Source organism: Eumetopias jubatus, unplaced genomic scaffold (genome assembly GCF_037043125.1).
Source record: "Eumetopias jubatus isolate StellerSeaLion01/CBP00866 unplaced genomic scaffold, mEumJub1_p1.0 scaffold_12, whole genome shotgun sequence".
NCBI lineage: Eukaryota > Metazoa > Chordata > Mammalia > Carnivora > Otariidae > Eumetopias > Eumetopias jubatus.
This window is the reverse complement of record NW_028274818.1, coordinates 3,274,002-3,281,434: the sequence shown is the minus strand read 5'-3', so window position 1 is coordinate 3,281,434 and position 7,433 is coordinate 3,274,002. Positions and strand designations below refer to the sequence as shown.

General features: G+C 45.3%; 1 pseudogene; it reads right to left on the bottom strand.

Moving 5' to 3' along the window:
- Positions 1-3,479: 3,479 nt before the first annotated feature.
- On the bottom strand, positions 3,480-6,981 carry LOC114199185 (T-cell surface glycoprotein CD1a-like; annotated as a pseudogene).
- Positions 6,982-7,433: the final 452 nt, after the last annotated feature.

Here is a 7,433-nt window from a genome sequence, read left to right as displayed (position 1 = left end):
CCTGACTTTGGCAAAAACTGCAGAATGTGTCTTGCTCATTTTCATGGCCCATCTGACCTTGTGGACATTCTAGATGACCCTTCCTTTATGCCATCCCATTAGCTTACCCCTCCTTCTGAAGACCCAGAGGATCCCCTGGATGCTACTAATGCCTAAGGGTCCTGCCATTGCCACCACCATGCCACCTCCCTACCGAAGTCCCTTCTCTCCATCCAGTACCCAGTCTGGCACTAACTACAAGCCTAAGGACATGACTTCTGTTTCTCTGCAAGATGTAGTGCCCCTATGAGGTAACAAATGAGGATGCTGGGACCATTAGGGTCCCTGTTCCCTAACCAATGTCTGATCTGTCTCAGATAGAAAGAAAACTTGGCTCCTTTAGCCAAGATCCTTCCCACTTCACTAAGGAATTTGAAAGCCTCACAACTGTTTTTTGATCTCACCTGGCAGGATGTTCATATCATCTTTACCATATGCTACACCCACAAGGAAAAAAAGCCAGATATGGTCTTTGACTCAGAGCTGGGCTGGTGGTGCCCCCACCCATATCCATGACTATGCTCCAGTCGGGGTAGAAGCAGTCTCAAATGCCAACCCTAGAGGGAATTATCAGGGAGACCCTAAATTAATCAGGATTACATGAAACCTTGCCTAGTTGAGGGTATGCAAAAAGTAGTCATAAAGCAACTTATTTCAAGATACATCTCCAAAGGCTAGTGAAACAAAAACAAAAATGAACTATTGGGACTTCATCAAGATAAAAAGCTGCTGCACAGCAAAGAAAACAGTCAACAAAGCAAAGAGGCAACCCATAGAATGGGAGAAGATATTTGCAAATGACACTACAGATAAAGGGCTGGTATCAAGATCTATAAAGAAATTCTCAAACTCAGCATCCAAAAAACAAATAATCAAATAAAAAAATGGGCAGAAGACATGAAAGACACTTCTCCAAAGAAGACATACAAATGGCTAACAGACACATGAAAAAAATGTTCATCATCATTAGCCATCAAGGAAATTCAAATCAAAACCACATTGAGATGCCACCTTACACCAGTTAAAATGGCAAGAATGGACAGGGAAGAAACAACAAATGTTGGAGAGGTTGTGGAGAAATGGCAACCCTCTTACACTGTTGGTGGGAATGCAAGTTAGTCCAGCCACTTTGGAAAACAGTGTGGAGGTGCCTCAAAAAGTTAAAAATAGAGCTACCCTATGACCCACCAATTGCACTCCTGGGTATTTACCCAGTGGATCATTACATCAAAAACTAATGATGTATTGTATGGTGACTAACATAACATAATAAAATAAAATTTAAAAAATAAAAATAAATAAAAGATGCTTTCTATTGGATATTCTGTCCTGCTTTGTCAAAGATCAGTCCCTTCAACAAATGGTGTGGGGGAAATTGGATAGCCCCATGCAGCAGAATGAAATTAGACCCAATTTGTTACACCATACACACATAAAACTCAAAATGGATGAAACGCCTAAATGTGAGGCAGGAATCAATCAAAATCCTAAGAATATAGGCAGTAACCTCTTCAACATCGGCCACAGCAACTTCTTTCTAGACACATCTCCAAAGGCAAGGGAAACAAAAGCAAAAATGAACTACTGGGACTTCATCAAGATAAAAAGCTTTTGCACAGCAATGGAAACAGTCAACAAAACTAAAAGACAACCTACAGATTGGGAGAGACATTTGCAAATATCTTATCAGATAAAGGGCTAGTATCTAAAAATCTATAAAGAACTTATCAAACTCAATATCCCCCCAAAATATAATCCAATCAAGAAATGGGCAGAAAACATGAACTGACATTTCTCCAAAGAAAACATACAAATGGCCAACAGACACATGAAAATATGTTCAACATCACTCAGCATCAGGGAAAGACAAATTAAAACCACAATGAGATACCACCTCACACCTTGCAGGTCTTTAAGTGAGAATGACTAAAATTAACAAATCAGGAAACAACAGATGTTGGTGAGGATTCAGACAAAGGGAAACCCTCTTACACTGTTGGTGGGAATGCAAACTGGTACAGCCACTCTGGAAAACAAATGGAGATTCCTCAAAAAGTAAAAGTAGAGCTACCCTATGACCCAGCAATTGCACTAAGTATTTATCCAAAGGATAGAAACATAGTGATTCAAAGGGACACAGGCTCCCAACGTTTATAGCAGCAATGTCCACAATAGCCAAAACATGGAAAGAGCCCAGATGCCCATCAACAGATGAATGGATAAAGATGTGGTATATATATACAATGGAATGTTACTCGGCCATCAAAAAGAAAGAAATCTTGCTATTTGCAACGATGAGGATGGAACTAGAGGGTATTATGCTAAGTGAAATAAGAGAAAGACAAATACCATATGATTTCACTCAGGTGTGGAATTTAAGAAACAAAACAGGAACATCAGGGAAGGGAAGGAAAAATAAAATAAGACAAAATCAGAGGGAGGCAAACCATAAGAAACTATTAACTCTAGGAAACAAACTGAGGGTGCTGGAGGAGAGTTGCATAGGGGGAATGGGGTTATTGGCTTTGGGGAAGTATTTTCCATGTAATACCCTCCTCACTCCTCTCTCTCTCTCTCTCTCTCTCTCTCTCTCTCTCTCTCTCCTCTCCCTCCTGTCTTCAATCAGGGCTCCCTGCCCTCCACAGCACTCGTGATTCATTTCTCCCCCAAGTCATGTCTCTGCACATCCTACCCTCCATGATGTGGCCTCTTCTCTGCCTCTATCTATGTAGTTTGTTCTGCCAGTCATCAGATCAATTTCTTGGGTATGCAGAATGATTTGATATTTATCTAACTGTGTTTGAGGGTCCAGGCAAGCTTGGGGTCCTCCTATTACTCCACCATGTTAACTCCTGCCTCCTGACCATCTTGTTTCTTTTTCTGTTCTTTTCTTTAACTTTCTGGTGGTGAGAACACTTCAGATCTACCCTTCTGGCTAATTTCATGTATACAATTTCTCTGCCTTCTTGCATGCAGGTTTCATCCTCAGGCATGCTTCTCTGGTACTGAAAAAAATGGATTGTACTTATTTCAGGCTCTTTGCCCTACACTTTATCATCCAGGACAAGATAGAGCATCTCATTCCCCTGCCATCAACCCCAAGAATCAGGCAATAGGTCCATGCCTATAGGTGTCTGTAGTTAAATAACCAGAATGGTTACAGGCAAAACTGTGTTTCTTCTCAGGGGCTCAGTGTCATCAGCAAAGATCCAGAGGAGTGTGAAATCCCTTGGCCAGGTGACAAGACTTTTAACAAGAAGAGCATCAAACCTCTCAACTACTACAAACTTGTCAGGAAGTAAAAAAAGAAGAAAAAGCTATAAATGTGGCATATATTCAACACGGATTTTTACTGAGGACATATTACATGCAGATGAGACATGTTTCCAAGGATACAAATATTAAAAAGACATGGACTTTGTTCTCAAGAATCCTAAGAATTAGAAGGGAGAAGGGTCATAACTGGGGGTAACAAGAGGGGGGAAGTGAGGCATAGATTTATGAAAGTTCAGGGAAAGGTGGTGGAAATTCTCAATAGGCAGAGACTACTTCTACTTGTGAATCAGGGAGGGCTCTCAGGAGGAAGTGACATTTGATGCCTGATGACCCATGCAGGTGCTGGGACTCATTCCATCAGAGATAAATTTGAGATTTAAGTTCTAGACCAAATCAGAACAACAAAAAACACTAAATTACACTTAGCTTATATTGACAACTGATCCTTAAGCAGAACTGAAAGAAAAAATTCACACAGAGAGTTGCAAGGACATCACCACTGAGATGGGTTTAGGTAAGTCCTGGAGCCTGGGATGCTGGGATCTCACTCCAAAGAATGACACTGCACTGCTGTCTCCAGTGTGTTTTCCTGGGAGGAACAGAGGAGGAGTCACTCTGCAGCAGGTGGAGGTGAGGACTACAGGGAGGAAGGTCACTGGGAGCAGGAGGGCTGAGGACAGACTGAAAGATGGGGAGACATGTAGGAAAGAGCAGGAAGGTGGCTCCAGAGACTTACCAGCACTTCCAGAGCCACAACGCCAGGCCTGCCAGAAGCACCAGGGGCACTATCACTGCCAGGAGGACCAAGCCCATGGAGTGGGGCTGCTTTGTGGGTTTAGTGCACAGAGGGTGTCATTTCCCATCCAACCCAGATTGAACTGCACCTTCCTGGTCCTCCTTGCTCTGGTCGCCCTCTGCCTCACCAATTGCCCTTCCTCTTCTCTCTTCTCCCATCCCTTCTCAGAGATGGGGCCCTCACCCAACCCTCCACATCCTCCCACATTTGCAGGACCTTCACCCCCAGCTCTTCCATTTCTTGGATTGCTAAGTATTTTAGTCTTTGTGGTCTGGAGTCCCTAGAATCCCCAGTTTTTCATCTGATTCCCCTGCTCTGTTGGAAGACCACCCACCCCATTTTGCAGCCAGGTCCAGCTCTTTCTCACCCCAGTAGAGGTCCATGTCCTGGCCTCCTAGACTGCTGTGTCTCACCCGGCACGACAGGCCAACTGCCCCATTGGCTTTCACATTCAAGGACATCTGAAGATACCATGTCCCATCAGCATGAGGCAGGAGATCACCTCACTGGGTGCCCTGTTGCTCCTGCTCACCCCGCATCCACATCACCCACACAGGCTTTAGGTAGAACCCAGAGACGTGGCACACCAGCAGCAGATGGCCGGGACCGGGACTGGGGCCAGTGGACAGCCAGGCCTCTGGCCTCACTGCAGAGACAGGACAGGAATTCATAGACTGAGAGGGTAGATCTTCACATCACTTTAGATAGAGACATCTTTCTACCTCTAGAAACCTGTCACCACCATCCCTTCTCCCTAATGTCTCCATCTTATCCTGAATTTAAAGGAAACATTACAAATGTATAATTGCACAATAGAGACTTATGGAGGGAAGGAGCAAGACTGACCTTGTCGCTGGCGATATGCTTTTCCTGCAACAAGAAGACCCAAGAAGAAACAGGGGAGGATGTCATTGATGTGCATGTGTAACATCTTATTAAACACGGGGTACTAACTGAATAGTTTGCAGATCTGCTGAGCCCTACTTTCTCCCTCTGGAGATGGCCGCCATGTCATGTTCTGGAAGTTCACAAGATCTGATCCTTGATAAGCAATCCTCAGATAGCATTCTAATGCCTTCCCAAAATTCAACTCACGGCCTTTGACTGTCTGTACGTGAAAGGGATCTGGGAAGAGAAATTGTGAGTTACAGAACAGGAGAAGTGAAAGAGATGAAACGAGATGAGTGGAAGCCATGATGGTGGAAGTAGAGGGAGAAGTTCAGGGGACTGGAGGGAATGAGTAGACTTTGGCCTGAGGGAAGGCTTAGACAAAGGGGAATTGGTGGTCGCTGGAGGCAGAGGAAGAGGTGAATGATTGAGGAAGGAATAAATGTTGGAGGAGAGACATGAGGGCTGTGGGCAGAGAATAGGGGAGGGCTCAATGGGAGAGCTGAGGTAAAAAGAATCTAGGGTGAAGGGAGAGCACTGGGTACAGGGAACACATAGAGAGACATCGCTGCTGGAATTGAATGGGGAGAAAAGTACAGTTCAAGGAGGCAGTCACAGAGTGAGGGAGCAGAGGGTACTTGGTTGGAGGCAAGGAAAGGGGTGGTCATGGAGACACTAGTAGGAAACAGGAGAGCACAGCCTGTGGTCACTGAGAGAAGTGGGAAGTAGCAAAAGATGTGAAACTTTTCAAGAATCAGAGTCTGGTTTCTACCCCTGCACAACTGGGTGCAATTCAGTTTTATGATGGGGAGACATGAGTTTTAGAAGCCTGTGGAGGCTCTTTCCTAGAGGAAGGAGGAACTCAAGGAGACATACATGCTTGCCACTTCCATCCAACCTGCCCTTAGGAACCTGAACTCACATTCAAGCTGCCATTGGCTGACATGGTTATGAAATATTGGAGGAAATCCAGTGGGGAATATACACAAGAACTTTTTCTGTTTCTTCAGCTCCTTTTTGCTGAAATTGCCCTTGGACCAAGGCTGCAGGTAAGTGAAAGCACCAGTTTTGCTGTGCCAGCCATGAGTCTGCAGCTCATCCAGCCAAACTGAGCCTTGATTTTATGTCCAGGAATCGTTGTAAAAGGATGAGGTCAGGATCATTCAGATGGAGATCGGCAACTGGAAGTCTGTGGGAAAGAACAGATAGACTGGAAGAGGAGGGCATTGAGAAGTAGACAGAATGGAGAAGGAGGTGCCAGGGTTGGGAACCAAAATCTAGAGGACAGGGAAGTCTTAGTTGTCCCAGGAGACATGTGCTGCCCCAGAGCCCTGCGCTTTGTACCCAACCCTCAGAAAAGCACACAGCCCTGCAGTCGAGGACGCCAAGAGGGAACCAGGCTGACACTCTCCCTCCCCAGGTGTGTGCTGGGGAACCCACATCACCAGTGCAGACATAAATATACACATGAACACACATACCACAAGTGCACAGATGCATATGAGCACAAATATGCATACACAATCCTACAAACTTACGGAAATTTACACGTTCTAACACAAGCGAACATACACATGCATATACACACAAGTATACAAAAACAGAGATACACATACACACATGCACATGTACAAACTCATACACATATAAAACAGACACATACATACAGACAAGCACATGTACACACATGACATACACAGACTTGCACAAACACAGACACACACAGAGATGCACACAAGGCACCTGCACCACATACACACAAACTCATACATACTTACACACACATGCGCACATGCAGACACACAAGCACATGTACACACATCACACAAAGATTGGCACAAACACACACACACACACACACACACACACACACATATTTGCACTCACATGTGCACCAACTGGGCAGGGCCGGAGTTCTCACCTTCTTCACTGTCACCACCTGGGAGGAGAACCACCAGCAACAGAAGTTGCAGGAACAGCATTGTATTTGCAGATGTTCTTTCTTTCTCTTACAAAGTCGGTCTTTGACGGTTGTTCTAACAAACCTACCCCACACACAGCACCTCTCTTCTGACTTCCTTCTCCACAGACCAGCCTTCCCTGAGTCTCTGCGACAATGCAAATGTGCTCCTCCCTCAACCCTGGACACCTACTCAGACTCTCACTTCCCCCCCTGGTCTGACTCTCCTTCTGGCTTCCAGCTTCTCCCTGTCACCAGCTTCCATTCTGCTCCCCATCCTCTAATTCAGTTGCAACAGAACCAGTCCTGTGTGGCATGAAATAGTCACCCCACCTCTCGTGCTTTTCCTTCTCATCCAGACAGTAACCCATGAAAACACATGGCTCCCAGCACCCAGCTCTGGACCCTGCTGTCACGCTGTCCCTCCTGCCCCTGTGACACCCCCCATGTATTTCCTTCCTTATCTCACCCCCA